This window comes from Paramormyrops kingsleyae, chromosome 9 (genome assembly GCF_048594095.1).
Source record: "Paramormyrops kingsleyae isolate MSU_618 chromosome 9, PKINGS_0.4, whole genome shotgun sequence".
NCBI classification, from domain to species: domain Eukaryota; kingdom Metazoa; phylum Chordata; class Actinopteri; order Osteoglossiformes; family Mormyridae; genus Paramormyrops; species Paramormyrops kingsleyae.
In genome coordinates this window covers 17008703-17026598 of record NC_132805.1, presented here as the reverse complement: position 1 = coordinate 17026598, position 17896 = coordinate 17008703, and the positions used below count along the sequence as shown (strand labels likewise).

The window sequence follows — 17896 nt, the reverse complement described above, 5'->3', positions numbered from 1 at the left end:
CTGTGGCAGCTGGGTGACTGTACTGCATCAGGCTGGGCAGTTATGGCATGGATTGTCAGGTGTTGGTCGTCAGCAAGCTCCACGTGACATAGTCTCTTTTGTCACTGGTGACTCTTCTACCTCCATGGTCATGACCACATCTGTGACTTCCATGCCTTGGAGCCACATGCATTTCCCTATCTTGGGGCAGAAGGATCCCAGGGTAGGGTTCTGCCTGCACAGGAAGGAGTCATGATGCTGGTATGGGTCTCTTGTGTCAAGACACTGATCTCCTGCTGCGTTCTCTCCATGGTGTGGAGTGAGGTCCGAGGAGACAGCCAGGGTTTGACATTCCCATGTGGCTGTGTCAGGTGTCCACAGTGGCAGCGGTTCTCTAACTTGAGCCCAAATTTTCTGACGTTGGAAGTCTAACAATGGCTCGAACCGGTTCAGCAAATCTTTCCCAATGAGGAATGGAATGGACTCAAGTTGGGAAATGTATACAGGGTGCAGTACATTCATGGGGCCGATGGACAAATTGAGGGGGATCATGTGATCCATCCTGGTGCCCACTGGTGAATATGCCTGCACGTCCAAAGAGCATTTCCTCGGCTGGAGGGTTTTGTTCTTCTGGGCGGCTAGGTGCTGCACCTGGTAGAAGAGACTGGCTGACATGAGGGTGATGTCTGCTGCAGTGTCGATGAGGGTCTCGAGGGTGAGAACATCTTCCAGGGTGATGGAGAGGTAGAATTTTTTGGCTACCCCCCGTTCCATCAGGTTACCCAGAAGCTGTGGCACAAGGGCCTGGTCAGGAATTGGTGAGGCATCACCCCAGTAGGGTTGGTGCTCTTCTGAGTCACAGCCTACAACCAGGACAGCGCTGTCAGGCACTGGTGGGGGCTCATCCCCTTGATCAAGCTCTGTGTTGGTGACGGCGACATCAGGTGCTCCTACCAGGCCTGAGTCAGCCGCTCTTTCTGGTTGAGGTGGGACTTCTTCAGTTGTTCCAATATCTCTGGTAGGGAAGGCCGATGACTGTTGAGTGTCATTTGGGGCTGACCTCTGAGGGAGTTTGTAGGCATTGTCTGGTGTGGGTTCAGGTGAGGGTTGTGGGGTCCTGCGTGATTTGTGCTTCCGTCCTAGTCATTTTGGATCTTTCTTCTGAAAGTCCTCTTGACTCTTGAGGGGATGCTGAGTAAAGAAATCATGCAGCAACTGTAGTAGATTAGACTCCTCTTCTTCCTTGGTTCGTCCAGGCCTCGAGTCTGGATCGTAAACTCTCCTTCTGTCTTGCCAGTTCTGTGGTGGATTCCGTCGGGAACTTGGGGGAGAGCTTGGCTTAGGAAACTGGTTTCCCTGTCGGTCTCTCCACTTGTTCCATGGCTCCATTTGTCTTAGCTTACCCTTGTTAGGATAGCGCCGTGTCTCCCAACAGTCTGGCTGAGTCTTTGACTGCTGTGGGGGCACACCAGGGTAACGCTCACTGTGGCTTGCTGCTCTCCAACCTCGGTCATGGATTGGTGTTTGATGAGGAGGGTAGCCACCTTCCAACGCTAGGTTGGGATCTGTAGTGCTAAGGTTCAGCACTGCCGGAGCCTTGGTTGCCTTCTCAGCTGCTGCTCTTTGTTTGTGGTACGCCTTGATCGCCAGGTCTCGCAGTTGTTGACTTGTCATGGTGTGGGGACAAGCCATGAGCCCCAGGTAGTGGTTAATGGTCGGGTGGAGGTTCCGAAGGAAGAGAGCCTTGAAGTTCGCATCTTCTTCCATGTCTGGCTCATTTCTGGACCCAAAATATGCCCGACGAAGGCGATTGTAGTAGGCTTGGGGAGCTTCTTGTCTGCTTTGTTTAACATCAAAGGCGACGGCGATACCTTGTTCTGACTCAGGATCAGCAAACTCCCGAGTCAGTGCTTCGTGTAGCAGCATGGCGTTGGCTTTGATTCGACTAGGTTGTCGATCCAAGAAGCTGCGGACCTCCAGGCTAGATGTGATCCTGATGAGGTAGACTCTGTCCTCATTGGTCACATTGTCCAGTCTTTGGAGGTGGAAGTCGATGTCCTGGAGGTAGGCGTGAATGTCGTGGCCTCCTCTGGGATTCGGGGTGAACGTGTTGATATTCCGAGCTGCTTTATCAAGCTCCTTTGTGGTAACCCGGTGCTGGTGTAGCGTTCGCTTTGGTAGGTCTGTTCCATCTGGGGTGTCTTCTCCGAGAGAGACCTTCTGGGTTCTTGGTTCCTCAAGGTCTGGTGAGGGGCAGGGAGTTACCTCGTCCCGATGAGAGATCCCCGTGTGCCTTGGGAGCGACCGCACTGTTGGAGATGACGTCGGTCCCCTCGCTGATTCGTAGGGTGCCTCGAATTCCGACTTCACCTCATATGCTTGCTTCAATTCCTGTCTCACCCGGTCAATCTCTTCTGCGTCTGCCCGATGTTTCATTCTGGCATCGGTGAGCTGTTCCTGGGAGCTGATCAGTTGGTGATTCAGCTTGTTCAGACGTCTCTGTGCCTCGTCCAGATGGTTTTCCAGGGCCTGGATCCGACCATCCTTTTTCTTGAGCTCCGCGTGGGCTCTGTCTAGCAGGGTGTCGGCCTGGTCCAGTCTGGCTTCGAGGTTTTCTCTGGTGGCTCTGGCTTGCTGTTTCTGCTGGTCAGCTTCAGCTCTGAGCTCTTCCAGGGCATGCTGTAGCTTTTTGCTGGTGCGAGGCATTTTACCTTCTTCTGTCTCCTCCTCCTCATGGGGTGGAGAGCTTCTCTTTTGGAGTTCTTGCTCCAGATTCCCAATGTGATGCTGGGCCTGGGCGGCAACTCTCTGTGCCTCTGCCAGTAGTCGTTGGGTGTTTTTCTCCTGCTGTTGGAGTGCTTGCACCCTTTGCTGGAGACGGGACGTTCCCTCTTCATTCATCTTCAGCCTGGCTAGTAGTTTGTGTGCGAGGGAGCCGAGTATTTTGGTTAGCTCTTTACTCCCGCATTTCTGAGTGGGTGGCATGTCCATAAGTTCGGCAATGTCGTCCTCAATTTGGTCAGCTTCTTTGGACCATGTGAGATTGACATGACCGGGCGGCAAGTTGGGAGTCACATCTTCAGACCAGACACCAAAATCTTTCCACTGGTCCAGTGGGCTTTCCATGTGGGTCATTGTGACTCGGTCAACAGGAGGGTGGCCGCAGAAATCTGTTACTCAAGCTGGGAGTTGCCTAGGTGGGTGGCTTGACACCTAAATCTGGGCGAACAAATTAAACCAACAAAATAAAATAAAGTAGAACTGGGGCCTGTCAATGGGTAACTGGAAGGGTGTAGTGAACCACGGGAATAGTTACCCACGACAAAATAAACAAACCAAAATTGTTCCCTGGGAGAAGTTGTTGCAGGTTAGAACAGTGTGAGTTACTCTAGGGCCTGAGAGATGCCCTAGTGAGGGGGAAAGGATAAAGCCTTATCCTGGAAATTGCAGATATGTGGCTACTGACAGTGTCAGAAGACCACAGGAGAAGTTGGGAACAGGAAATGAGAAATAACAGCTTTAAACCAATGGGACTGCATTCAAACGTAGCTTGCTGTTGCAGATCAGATTACCCCTGGGTTGGGCTCGGTTGTACAACTCCGCTTTGACCAGAAGGGGGACCACTAGCAGGTTCTGCTTTATTTGTCCCTATATGAGGTGTTGCGGTGTTAAGCTACTCATGCAGTGAGAGAGGTTTGAACGCTGTCAGGTGTCCCTCCTGAGTAGGGCACGTCCCACAAGCTCAATCCCAGCCAAGCAGGCCCAAGTCCTGCTCCCACTCCCCCGATCCCCAGCAATGTCAACTTGGAAGGGGGTGTTCTGTACGCACAACTGAAACAACCCAGGTGGGGCTCAGCTTATCGGGCGCACTTTTGGCCCTGACTCTGACAAGAGACGGCGCAACGGCATTCGGGTGTCACCCAACCGATTGAGAGTCCAAGCTAGGGCTGTTCTCCTGAACTTCGCCCTAGACGAGGTCCTGCTCAAACTTGTAATGACCTCCCGAGATACCTGCCAACCTTGCCCTTAATGAGTCAGCGGGTGCAGCCCAGCTGGCGCGCTTTTGGGCGTCCAATTGCTGAGAACTTCCCTTCGGTTCTGACAAACTGTACGATCGTAAGCAGTGACAGCAGAGCTACAGGTAAGCTCAACCAACAGAGAGCGAATGGTAAGCACTCAGCACAGGAAAAGCTCAACCGATCATGTCCAAAACCTCAATGCCTCCCTGATGTGTAACTGGTTTACTGTTATTAATAATGGTTGAACTTCTATGCAAGTCTCCTTGTTGGGGGAAAGAGAGTGAATGAAAGCATAAATTGAAATAAAACCTAAAATAAATCAAAAAGGTAAAACAGAAATCAAACCAAATTAATTGTTTCTTATTGTTTAATTGTAAACATCAATTAGTTATGCAGCAATAACCTAATTAGATGTTAATGTGTTGTGATCTAATCGATTTGGTCTGTGAAGTTGATTCCTGCTTTCAGGCAAGAACCTGTGTGTACAATTATGTGTGTTGGTATTACCGGTGTTGACCACTAGAGACCCAACTCAGATGTTGTTACACTACTATGGCTGACCACTAGAGGCGCACTTTTGAAATGGAGTGGTAGTTCTATGCCTGACCACTAGAGGCGCAATTTCGAAATGGAGTGGTAGTCCAATGCCTGACCACTAGAGGCGCAATTTTGAAATGGAGTGGTAGTTCAATGCCTGACCACTAGAGGCGCAATTTCGAAATGGAGTGGTAGTCCAATGCCTGACCACTAGAGGCGCAGTTTCGAAATGGAGTGGTAGTTCAATGCCTGACCACTAGAGGCGCAATTTCGAAATGGAGTGGTAGTCCAATGCCTGACCACTAGAGGCGCAGTTTCGAAATGGAGTGGTAGTTCAATGCCTGACCACTAGAGGCGCAATTTCGAAATGGAGTGGTAGTTCAATGCCTGACCACTAGAGGCGCAGTGGGACGTTGCTCCCTTTGTGGGGGGGGGGGGGGGTCCCAGGTACGTGAGCCTAAGGGGTGGGGTCACTGGTGACCCAGGAGAAAAAACAAATGGCGTCAGGCAGGCCTTCAGGGCTCTGACCTTTAAGTGGTTAGAGTGGCGTTCGCTGACTGCACTCGTAACCAAGACGGTTGCTAGGCGATTGCCGACGCTAGATGAGTGACATACACTTTTAACGTATGCACACGCCGCTTGCGGCTAACTTCTGTGTCTTGCGCAGTTTAAAACCCCTTAAAACAATTGCTGAAGCGAGACAGCGCTCGCGTTACGGCGACGGATCTAAATAGCGAGTGCACTATATCTCGTCGCAAATGGTGCTTAACCACAGCGGGTCTCAAGCACTGGAGACTCCCAAATTCTAAATAACACACACACTTGGCTCACAGCGCAAAGTGTTGTTAAACTTGCTTTGTCTAAAGCAGGCACACACATACGAGAAAGATCCTGATAGGTAGCTAAGCTATCGGTCTTATCTCAGGGAGTCCTAGCAACAGAATTCAGGTTAGAACCTCTTAACAAGAATTCCTGTTCGCTAATAGAGAGAGAGATCTCTGCCAGGATTTATAGAAACGGAGAAACTCGTCCGAATCGTCCTGGAAACAACGCGCTATACCTGAGAATCTCGTCAGATATAGGGTTTAAATTTACTGCAGTTTAAAACGAATGAAACCTAAAATAAAATAACCGAAAATAAAACAAAAGAAAATAACTACTAATAATAGAAATAAAAATAATAAGCCCGTATAATCCCGTTTAAATGCCTTCGGACTGCCGTGAGTGCAATTAATCCTCAACTTTGCAACCTGTTCACAGTAGCGCTTATTCAACTGCACGTTCGGTCATAAAAAGTTTAAATTGTGTGCTCACAAAAAGTTTGAACCTTGTGCCCACATTCTCCACCATTAATGTAGGAATTAATAGCTCAAATAAATTTTAATATTCTCCACCAAATTAATTAAAGTTTAATTAATTATTATTTAATGCTGATTATTAATCAATTGTTATGCCGAATGGTCGGCTCCTCCAAACTCAATTGCGGTATCCCTGTGAGTCTGTTAATGTGAGACTTAAATGGGATTCACTAATTACCAGTATCGCTTAGTAACCTGGGTTAGAAGGCTCGTCCAGCGAGCTGCATCACCAGGTAATGTACACGATTGGTAGCGAAGCTCCCCTCACGGCCAATGAGAGAGAGTCTCGCGATGTTTCAGGCGAGTTCGAGGTTCAGAGCGTGTAGCAAGATCGCACAATGGCAGGAACTTATTATGAGACACACAATGACGGAGGCTAAAGTTGTGTAAAAGACATGCATTTATTCCTAGCTAACACTACAACTGACATAAGACAGACATTACACCTAACACAAACAACAAACACGAAATAACGGAATAAAACAAACAATGTAATTATGAAAATGCAATGACCGGATTTAAATGAGTAACCTGAAATGGGAAATACTGTTCTGCAAAGCAAGCAGTTTGTGGAAACACGACCCTAAAGTCTTATAGCAGGTTAACAGAACAGCTTAAGTTGTTAGAATGAAAGGAAGTTGGTTTACTTGGTTGAAGAGTAGGGGGGGGGGGGGTCTTGGCAGTTGATGGCAGAGCTGCTGAGCTGATGGCACTCAGGAAGGCGCGGCGTTTGGAGCAGTGGAGTGGAGTCCCTTTAGATTCTCTCTCCTGGTGAAGCTTTGTCTTGGGTGCTGTTCTCTGTTCAGCTGGGCCTTCACCGGAGGGCTTCTTGTGGGTTTCTCTTCTCCCGGGCTGATGTTCTCCTTCGGGCGGATGGTTTTCTCTGCGCTGGCTGGCGGTTGTTCTGCTCCAGCTGGCGGTTGTTCTGCTCGCCTTTGTTCTGAGGTGCCAGGATTTTTATGCTGTAAAGTCCATGAATAGGGATGACCAGGAATTCGACTCCTGGCCCAATGGCTGGCCATCCATTTGGCGGGCTTTCGGAAGGGGGTCTGTATCAGTCCTTTTGGGATTTATGGCCCGCCAGATTCTACCTTTACTGATGATTTTCATTAAGCTGTTATAACTTTTGATACATCCACTTTTATGGTAATCACTGACCAGATTTGGAATCAGGGGTGATTAACAATCAGTTTCATACCAAACATGCCATACCAGCTTCACAGGTACATACCTCATACCATCTGCATTAATTGATTAAACAATTAATTATTGTATCTATGTGACTGATTCATATCAGTATAGGATACAGGGGTTTTGGGTTGCACCTCAACAGATGTTACACTTTGTGCGGATATTACATCGAATATTCCTATTACAAACAGCACATCTTATCCATAGATAGGCGTGGCCGTTAGTTTGTGGTAATATCAATATAAGTTGCACATCTGGAAACAACATATTTTGTTTGGTGTGGCTTGTGCCAATTCATCTTCTCCAGAATGGATAAGATACACCTTAATTCAGTTCTTTTAACATAGCATGGTAGAAACAAAGAAACTTGGTGACTGTCCACCAAGATCAGATAAGGACCACAAAGGAATGTTGGAAGAGAAGGGGGGGTTTCTAACACAGAAGACTCTCTAAAAGTTAGCACACATACAAACATAACGTATCTGTATATTGAGACTAGTAGTCGTGAGTAAATCAATATACAGGGTATACAAAAGCCAAACTTAAATGAAATTTCCTTTAGGGTGTTCGTCTGTTGGGTGAGTGAGATGTAAGGCAGAGTGTATGTGGAGGGGGTTGGGTGCCAAGTCGAGGGACCCCTGTCCGTGAAGTCCACTCTGCTTGTCTGTAGGTCCCTAAATCTTTGGGCAATAAAAGTTGGAGTGCTAGCCTCCCTGGTTATCTGTGTGTGTGTGTTTGTGTGTGTAACCCCCCTTTGGTGCCTCTCGTACCAGGCTCGGCCTTGTCTCAGGCCACCTGGAATTTAGGCCCTGTGATATGTGCATGTGTGATCCTACACTATCAACATACAGGAATTACAAAAGCTTTTTCTTATAGTAGTAGTCACCTTGAACTTATTTTTTTTTCACCAAAGGTAATTTAAAAATGCATGTCAAGATAGCTTAACCTTCTGGAGTCTGAGGACTCTCGGGCATTTTCAAGTAGTCTGACATACCTTGACATTTTAAAATATTTCACCTATCTAAAAATATTTATCCCAAAGTGCTACAAATGCCTTTATTCAGTAAAACTCAACACCAATAATATGAGACCATCTATAATGTCATTATTCTATTTTTTGTTAAAATAAAATTTTAATTTTTCAAAAACCTATTTTCAGAGTTACTGAGAAATTGTAAAAATTCACATTGTAAACATAGCTAGCCAAGACTTTTGTTTTATTTGAATGCTATATGGAAACAGCAAACAAGATAACAATAAGGTTGCATAACAAGCAAAATATATTTTAGTCTTTGAATATGAAAGCTATTACACTGCTTACAGACCTTTTATTGCCATTGATTGATCACTAAATAATGTGAACATAGCAACAAAGGACAATGAGAAAAACAAAAATGACTCAAGTAGTGGTTTTAAATGTCAAAACCAAGTACAGTGGTACAGTACCTCAGAACTTGAACTTAATCCGTTCAGAACTCCGGATCGAATCCTAAAAAGTTTGAGTTCTTATCAAATTTTTCCTATAAGAAATAATGGAAAACCAATTAATTGTTTTCCGGCCCCAAAAAATTACACCGAAATATGTTTTTTTTTAGCATTTAAACACAAAATGAACCAGATAAAACAAGAAGAGCATATATTGTACTAAACACATCAAAGCACATTTATCAAAACAGTATTTTTTAAAGTAAGAAAATAAATCTATCCAAACAATGGGCCTCATTTACCAACCGTTCTTACAAACAAATTTGTTCTTAAACCCCACGTACGCACTTCTTTACGAAGATTCTGACATTCACCAATGTTTTCTTATCTGAATTTGTTCTTAGCTAAGAACAGAATCTACGCACACTCAAGAACATTTGTACGCAGATTTGAGTAATGATAGTTTGTTCAAAATAATCGGTTATAGCAGTTTTGTTCATTTTACAGTTCATAAAATGAAAGTATTTGAATTAATAAAAGTAAAAATTATTTGAAGGGAACGCATGTTTGAAGATCATTTAGATTTATTTGGCACACAGCGTTCACAGAGAAGGTGATATGGAGCGACTCCGGAAGGAGTTTGCCGCGGTCACCCCCAAATCCCCGCTCCAGCTGCTTACCAAGGCGGAGGAGACCCTGAGGGGGCTGCTCCGCGTGCGGTCGGAGCTGGCTCCTCCAGAAGCTCCTGCGGCGCCCCCAGAGGCGCCTGTGTCGTCTCCTGCTCCTGCAGCGCCCCCTGCTGGCCCGGAGCAGGCGCCCCCTGCTGGCCACACGCCCGAGGTGCCTGCTGAGGCGCCCCCTGCTGGCCACATGCCCGAGGTGCCTGCTGAGGTGGCCCTGCCTGACGCCGCTGCTCTGCCCGCGGCCCTGGCCGTCCCGCCTGTCACCACGCCTGCGGCATCCCCTGTGGCCTCTGCTGTGCCTGACACACGCTGCCCGAGGCCCCTGTCTTCAAGGAGGCCCCAAACGGCGGCTCTGATGCTCCTCCCTCCGTAGTGGACTTGGAGGGGGAGCTTGAGTGGGACCCCTCGGGGATTGCCCTGATTACCCCCATGGCTTCCCCAGTGACTACCCCCGTGGTAACCCCTGTGGCTACCCCCGTGACTTCCCCCGTGACTTCTCCACCTACGCCCCAACGAGGTGAAACTCAACGGGGTCCCCGCCTTTCAGTGTCCCGAAAGGGGAGGGGACACAAGCGCAGGGCCGGAGTCCCGCCCGCCCTGCCCCCTGGCTCGCCCTCGCGTGCCTTGGCTGGGGCTCCGGGGTCCTCCAGCTCTGGGTCGGCGGTGGCCTCCGGGTCCCCCCCCCCCGGTGCCTCAGTGCCGGTCCTCGGTCCCGCCTCCGTGTCGGCCACCTCCGGGCCCCCCTGCTTCGGCTTGGCATCGGTCGCCGCCTTCCCTGGCTCAGGCTGCGCCGTCGCCTGCCGCAGCTTCCCCCTCCTGCCTGCCTTCGCCGGTGTTCCCTCCTGCTCCCTCCGTGTCCCCTCCGTCTCTCCCTCGTCCCGTTCCCTCGGCCCCTGTGTGGTTCCCTCCTGCTCCCTTCTCCCTCTCGCCTGCAGACCCTCCGGCCACCGCCCGTCGCCCGCCTGGGCTCCCTTTTGTCCCCCGTCCGTCCCTGTCTGGTCTCCCCTGTCTGCTCCTCCACCCTTTGTCCCGCCTGTGTTTGCTGCTCGTCCCTCTGTTCCTCCTCCGTTCACTCCTGGTCCTTTTGTTCCGCCTTTCTCGCCTTCTCCTTTCCTGGTCTGTTTGTCGGCGTTTCCCGTTCTTTGTCGGTTCCTGTCCTTTTTCTTGTCTCTGTGCCTGTTCTGCGTGTCTATCTTGTTTCCTGTGCCCCATTGATGTGTTTTGCTCTTGTTTTTGTCTCTCCAGGTCCCATGTCCCCGGTCTCGTTGCGTCTGTCGCCTCCCCTGGGGCGCGCCCAGAGTGCGCGTCTTTGGGGGGGGTTCTGTCATGCCCCGATCGTCCGCTCCTCTCGTGTGCCACGCCCCCTCGTTAACCCCATGTGGATTCCCCGTGTTTACCAGCTGTTCCTGATAGTTGTCCATTAGTCCATTGTATTTAGTCCGCGTTTCCGTTTGTTTCCCGAGTCCGGTCATTGATGTAGTGTCAATGTGTTGTTGCCTGCCCTTTTGTGGAATTAAACCCTGTTTTCTTGGATATCCGTGTGACCGATCCTGATTCCCCGCTCGCTCGCCCACATGGATCATGACACTCATTTCCCCGGCGTACAAGTTATCTTAAGTCGGCGTTCATGGTTTGACTTCTGAGATTCAGATCGAGTTCTAGGTAAAAAAAATTTCGAACTGGTTGGTTCGACTTTTAAGAAATTCCAGTTATAATGAGTTTGAGAACTGAGGTACCACTGAACAGGGTTCCACTCAATCAATAACAATCTAAACCAAAGAATAGTACAATCTAAACATTAACTGATTAATTAATTCAATAGAATTTAGACATTTCAGGAAAGACTTTTTTAGTTTTTTATTAAAGTCATGTTCATGTACATGGTTCATGGCAGATATCCATCCTGCGATTTCTTTCATCCAATGAACTTCTCAACAGTCCTCCAGGTGTCTACTATGTATAAATTCTTGTCCACCTTTGGGCACATTATTGATGTCTGGATCTACTGGATGGTACAAAATTTTAGAAGTGAGGTCCTCACTGTTGATGTTTGGGCAGCTGGAACTCTGAAAATCTGTCACAGTCATTGAAAACGGCCATGGAGCCTGTCAATCGGCCAATCATAACAGTATAGTTATTCCACAGGTATATCTTTCAGTACCAGATACAAGAAAAAGATACAAAGAGAAAATGGACGTTATTATATGTGATTGTATACATTGAAAGCAAAAGGATGGTTGTGAGCCTCCAGCTGGAAGTTATGAGGATATTGTGAATTATATGGTTTTTCATACGTCGGGGGTGACTCTGAGGCAGAGTATTCCGGTATATTTACGGATAAGTACAAGTATGAATCACTTGCTTACTCATCATTTATTATTATATATTATCATTATCTTATTTTTGTCATGTAATGGCAACGTTAAGCCATTACATTATTCTGGGCTCTAATATTAACATTACGATGCTATGCCTGTTTTTGTTGTCATTACAACAGACCTGATTTGATTGCAAATAAGTGAATGTGTATTATAAGTAAATTGCAGATCAATTTATTTGTTTCAAGGTCGATTATTTTTATCTTGGGTCTTTTCAGTTACTTACTAGGTCAACCACTCCCAGAGAATGTCTGTTACTCTAGGGAGAACTTGTTTCCTTGCCAAGAACGATGAGGAAGTTCACAGATTTGCGTGTACTGTTTGTATATTGGTTTTCACTCTTATCAATGGTCTTTGTACTTTGCCTAACCTGCACAAACTTATGCGTGTTGAATATATTTATTGTTCCACTCCCCACATTGTATTGTCCCATCTCTTATTGCAGTGTTTATACTGTTTTGTCTTGTTGTCCCCCATGCACCTGTTCCCTCCCCTGTAACTGTGGCACAAAAATTTCACTTTAACTGAGTTCTATGATGCATGTAAATAAAGTGATCGTGATTTAAGAGATTTCTCAATTACCCATATTTTAAGGCACAATATGGAACAAGTCTCCAACTGGAACCACGAATGAAGCAGTTGTTATTTGGTTTGTGTCATGCCCCACTCCGTCCGATCCTAATGTGTGCCACGCCCCCTTGTTAACCGCATGTGGATTCCCCGTGTTTACCAGCTGTTCCTGATTGTTGTCATTAGTCCATTGTATTTAGTCCGCGTTTCCGTTTGTTTCCCCAGTCCGGTCATTGATGTTATGTTGCATTGTAGCGTGCCTCGTCTACGATTAAACCCCGTTTTCCCTATCCCTGAATTCCTGCCTGTTTGTCTGTGCTCCGGGCGCATACGCGCCGGGACAGAATGACCGGACTCCCGAAAGAAAGACCAGGTACTTCGCCGGCGTACCCGCTGAGGGACGATCTACCCGGAATTCCCAGGATAATCCCGGCGAATTTCGCTTTCTGCGACCCCAGCCTGTACTGGCCGGATGCCGACCAGCGACGAAAGCCGGCTCCCGAAGTGCCTGGCCGCACAGCCGCAGCAACGCGGAAGAAGCGGAGAGGCAGGAAACAGGAGGACGCAGCGGACGAGCTCCTCGTCAGGTCCGTCTACCTTTCCGCCGCTTGCCCTGCTGCGCGTAAGGAGAATCCCCGCCCGATTCTCCACCCGGCGGTGTTCGCGGGTGATGTCACCGCCGCTTCGCTGCCCAAGCCTGAGCCAGCCAAATGCCCCTTCAACGGGACGCGCCTGGCCCTTAAAGGGGCCAGGTCCATTAAGGACGCTATCCAGCGGGTTCCGCGGTTTCGGAAGCGGGCAGCGCCCCCCGTGGTTCCTGAGGCTGCAGCGCCCCCCGTGGTTCCTGAGCCACAGCCTTGCCTGGAGACAGCTAGGAGGTTTTTTACCCTCCAAGGACTGTACTGGCGGGTGGTGGGTGAACCCGCCATAAGGGGCTCCCCGGAGGCTGCCAGGCTCTTGGACCGGCTGCAGGAGGAGTTTGCCGCGGTGTAAACAGACTGTAATTGATCCGTGATTTTAATGGATCCCCTCAGAATGAACTAAAAAGTTTAACCATGATAGTGTGAAATACAGTTTTACTGCTGATGTTACTTTTTAAAAGTTAATGTTAAAATCATTTCTCACAACAAGGGAAAATTCTGCCCTTTATGTGTAGCACATGGGGGTAATTCTTGATTTCATGTGGCAGTGCAAATTTAAAAAAGCCTGCATGGATTCAATAGCATTAATTATGGCATTTTAGTGGAATCAATTTCCCTCTTAATCTTGACAAATGCTATTTTAGTGTTTAATTACAACTTTTGTTTTATTTTGTGATTTTGAGAAAACAACTTTGGCTATGTTGAGATCTTGAGGAAAAAAAAGTTATGATGCAGAGTTGCAGTGACAAGATATAAAGTAGTGTGTGTTCACGTGAACGGTGCATATTAAAAGTTCCTAAAGATGTACATTTGAAATAACTATACTTACAACTGTCAGCCGAATGACAGTCTCCCTGTTCGAGACACAAGCACTTGATGCGTAATCGATAATTCTCCGGAATATCACGTAAAGCAGTGAGAACTGGTTTTCAGTTAATTTACCTGGTAAAATAAATAAATAAATGACATAAATGCTCTAATAGTACACATAAGTTAGTGGTTTATTTATTGTTAGTTACTGTAATGTTGTGCTGCTTTATTTGGTTAATCGTCTAGCCCTTGTGTCCATTTCAATTTCACACTGCACCACGTAGAACATATGGGTTCGGCGGATATAGTTTTAATAATTATTATTTATTTTTTTTTCTTTTCAATTCGCGAATATAAAAAATGTCGTCTTTACTGCAAAAAGTCATCCCTTATGTGTGATGTAATGCAAAGTAAGAGAAGTTGAAGCTGAAACTGAAAGTAGTGGCGAAAGATGCGCCATGTTTGAAATCTTCGACTGGGTCCGGAAGACCCTCAAATGGACATAAGGGCTAGTCTGTGAAGAAGGCATTCAAGTAAGAATTGCATTGTAGTCTGTACATGACAATAAAAACTTTGAATTGTTTATTTTTATTATTACTCTGTATTCATTAATTTGTTCGTGAATAGCAAACTTTTAGGTTGTAACATTTGATGAACCAGTTAAGTGCTACCAACAAAACTGCAGATGCAGCTCCGATCCGTCTATCCAGCTCTCCATCTCTTCTACGATCACTCATGAACGAGACCCCGAGATACTTGAACTCTTCCACTTGAGGCAGTACCTCCTCCCTGACCTGAAGAGGGCAATCCATCTGTTTCCGGCTGAGAACCATGGTCTCGGACTTGGAGGTGCTAATCCTCATCCCCACTGCTTCACACTTGGCTGCGAACCACCCCAGAGCTCGCTGGAGTCCCCAGCAGATGAAGCCGACAGGACTATGTCATCTGCAAAAAGCAGCGATGCAATCCTGAGGCCACCAAACTGGACTCCCTCAACACTATGGCTGCACCTAGAAATCCTGTCCATAAATATTATAAACAGGACCAGTGACAAAGGGCAGCCCTGGCAGAGTCCAACACGTACTAGGAGCACGTCCGACTTATTACTGGCAATGCGGAATAAGAAGAAGGACTTGACGATAAGTATACTCAAACATTTCATACCAGCAGTTGCTGATCATTAAGCATACCTCACCTCCTTTCCTTTTCCTCATGATGTCTTGCATCCTGGTTCCACCTCCAACAGGCAGGTCTTTGTGAGGCAGATAATGGAGCAGTCCCGTGTCTCTTGTTGGAATGAGATTCATGCCCAGAACTCACAGAGCTTGTTCTCTAGGGACTGTATGCTAGTCAGGGGAGCAGAGGCCGGTTGATATCAAAATTTCAGCTCATTTGCCACTTTTCTTCCTTTGGCGACATTTCGGCAGATGGGCAACCCCATGTTACATGTTGTAAGTTTTGTTCCATGCCGTAAGGTGTGTTACATGCTGTAAGCGTTGTTCTGTGCCGTATGGTTGCTTCGACCGATGCTGACGTCAAGATGCCTGACCTGATCTGGGGATTCTTCGGCTCCACCGGAGCTCTACCTAAGCCTTGTTCGATCTATGCCATCAGTTCCAGACCCTCCACACCATAGAAAGGACTGGCAACATCAAAACCAACAGCTTCTTGTTGGCATGCTCTCTCCCATTTTGGTTTGTGATTTGCAGACTTTGATTTGTCTACTCCCGTATGACCTTGGTTTGTTGCCTGGTAACTCTTTTTTTGCTTTTTGTTGGTACTGTCACTAATCCTCTGCCTGATTTCTGTGTACTGACATTCTAGCTTTGTATTTCGACTATGATTAAACCCAGCCCTCAGCTTTGATGCTTTGCGAGAGTGATTGTCATAGAGTGTATGTAGGGAGTGACTGTTTATCTGTTTATTTCTGTTTATTGAACGCGTTGGCTAGGGACATAGGGGTAGTGATTGTACTTTCATTTTTGTTCAGGGAAGGTAGGTTGAATTTGTGGCATTAGCCTATTTTGTTTGTTGTTTTGGCGTGGGTCACTCCTGAGTCCTGTAAATACAATGCGGTGCCAGAAATCTCTGTAAATACACTTCTGGGTTTGTTGTACTATTCTGACTCCTGTGTCCCGTTCTGTACATGCACACGCCCCACACACACATATTCTGTTGCACCACAAACCCCTAGACTTGTGGATCGTAACAGAATTTGGGGGCGTATTCAGGATCCAGAAAAAAATCTAGGATAGGATAGGATAGGACTTTATTGATCCCACAGTGGGGAAATTTATGCGTTACCACAGCTCTAGACAGGTAGCCTGAAAGTGTACAAGAGTAATACAGAATAAGAATACAAGAAAAATAAATAAATAAATAATAAAAAATAAAATAAGATAAAACACTAAATACAGCAGTAGTGCCTATGTACACCCATACACAGTATGTAATATATGGATAGTGGGTTGTGGGAAAAAGTGCAAGTAATAATAATAATAATAATGTGGGTTTGGGATGTAACCCCCAACTTCAATTGGAAATATTTCAGTGCTACCTAGCAAAGCATCACCAAACAAATTCAAATACGTACGTACCTTTAATGACAAAACAATTTTCTGTCCATCTCAGGCCACGGCTCACATCAAGGAGGTAAATCCTCTCTCTCTCGGTCCAGACAGACTGGGTCACATAACAACAAATAACAGAACAAGTTACACCCTAGTTATAAATTCAAATACGTACGTACCTTTAATGACAAAACAATTTTCTGTCCGTCTCAGGCCACGGCTCACATCAAGGAGGCAAATACTCTACTTCTCCCGCAAAAGGGGGAGCGAGGAAAACAAAATCAACACTTAAGAAAAATAATAACTTAAACTGCAGGATTTAGTTTTATGGATACAAACGAAAATCATACAATATTACAGTACATTAAACACACTAAAAGATCAGACTTGTAAGCGACAGCAACATATAGTGATTACTTGGTTTTCCTCGCAGGAACGGAAAGAAATACACATTTACGAGTGGCCAGGATTACATACAGACATGAACATTTAACAGAAGTAATTATCATTAAATAAAACAAACATAAATCTTGTTTTACAACTTTTTTTAACTAAACTGTCAAGCGTCCATATACCTCTCTCTCGGTCCAGACAGACTGGAGAAAGGCAGCACACTACCGAAGAATTTGGGAAGGGAGAGTCCAAAATTAATTACAGATAAACAGAAAGAATTACACTCTTTTTATGCTCCCCCCCCCACCCCAATAAAACCTATTTTAAATATGTTGAAACTAAAAATGTTCACTTAACTCAAAACAGCATAAAATAAAATTATAAAGAAAGCATTCCCCATTTCCTAAAGTGGTTCCTCCCTAACCTTACCGGGAAAATTATACAAATAAAAAAAAAACCCGCTAAACTGAAGGGTCAGAGTTGATGGGATTCTCTGACGAGAAACCACACCACATAAGTACACTGAAGCACACTTGAATAAAAGTATGTCTGTAATCAAACACACTTTAGTAAAATTTTTTAGGGATATACCACACTTAATAGACTTTGCTGAAAGTATATTTTTTGTGCTAAGTGTATTAAGTAAATACTTTAGTACACTATTTTTCTCACAACGGAAGGTCATGGAAAGAAGTGGACAACTCAGATGCTGCACAATAGTTTTATACATAGCGAAACTGATCTCAGCTTATCCGAGCCAAACAGCAGTCCAACACCTAGATTCATTCGGAGCAGTGTTTATCCCTTACCCTGCGGTCTAGCTTACTAATAACCCTGGCCAGTGGAGTGTGCCCCATTTAACAAGAACATACTGAAATAAGTCAGACATCCAAGAAGTAATCAAAACAACATTTATTTACAAATAATACAAAAAGACATACATACTTGTCACGCTTCGCGGGTGAGCGAGTAGGGAAGCAGGCGAATGGAGCCGGACTGACGGGCAAACGGGGTTTATTAAAGGCTGACAGACGAGGAAACAGGATGGAGACACAGAGGAGACACAGAGGGCAGAGGAGCAGAGACAGGAGGCAGAAAGGGAAACAGCATGACACTACAATGACAAGTCTGGGGAAGACTGACTCAGACGAGGACTAAATACACAAGACAAGCTAGACTTAACAGGACACAGGCAATCACAATTAGGGCTGAACACGAGGTGACGAGGTGGGCGTGGCACACATCGGGAGCGGACGGAGTGGGGCGTGACATAACCCCCCCCCAAAGGCGCGCACACCGGGCGCGCCCGAGAGGAGGCGACGGACGAGACGGAACCGGGGAA

The 17896-nt window shown here is 46.4% G+C and overlaps 1 long non-coding RNA gene across 3 annotated transcripts; it reads right to left on the bottom strand.

Moving 5' to 3' along the window:
- Window positions 1-9962: 9962 nt before the first annotated feature.
- On the bottom strand, window positions 9963-16801 carry LOC111840613 (uncharacterized). 3 transcript variants are annotated; one of them, XR_002837468.2, is made up of 4 exons: window positions 16737-16801; window positions 16189-16273; window positions 14787-15650; window positions 9963-14610 (listed from the first exon to the last, which is right to left on the bottom strand). It is a non-coding gene; the product is annotated as an uncharacterized lncRNA (long non-coding RNA). The 3 variants fall into 3 exon arrangements; XR_002837469.2 differs by having other exon boundaries at window positions 9963-14536; XR_011993007.1 differs by lacking the exon at window positions 9963-14610 and having other exon boundaries at window positions 14637-15650.
- Between the last annotated feature and the right edge of the window lie 1095 nt (window positions 16802-17896).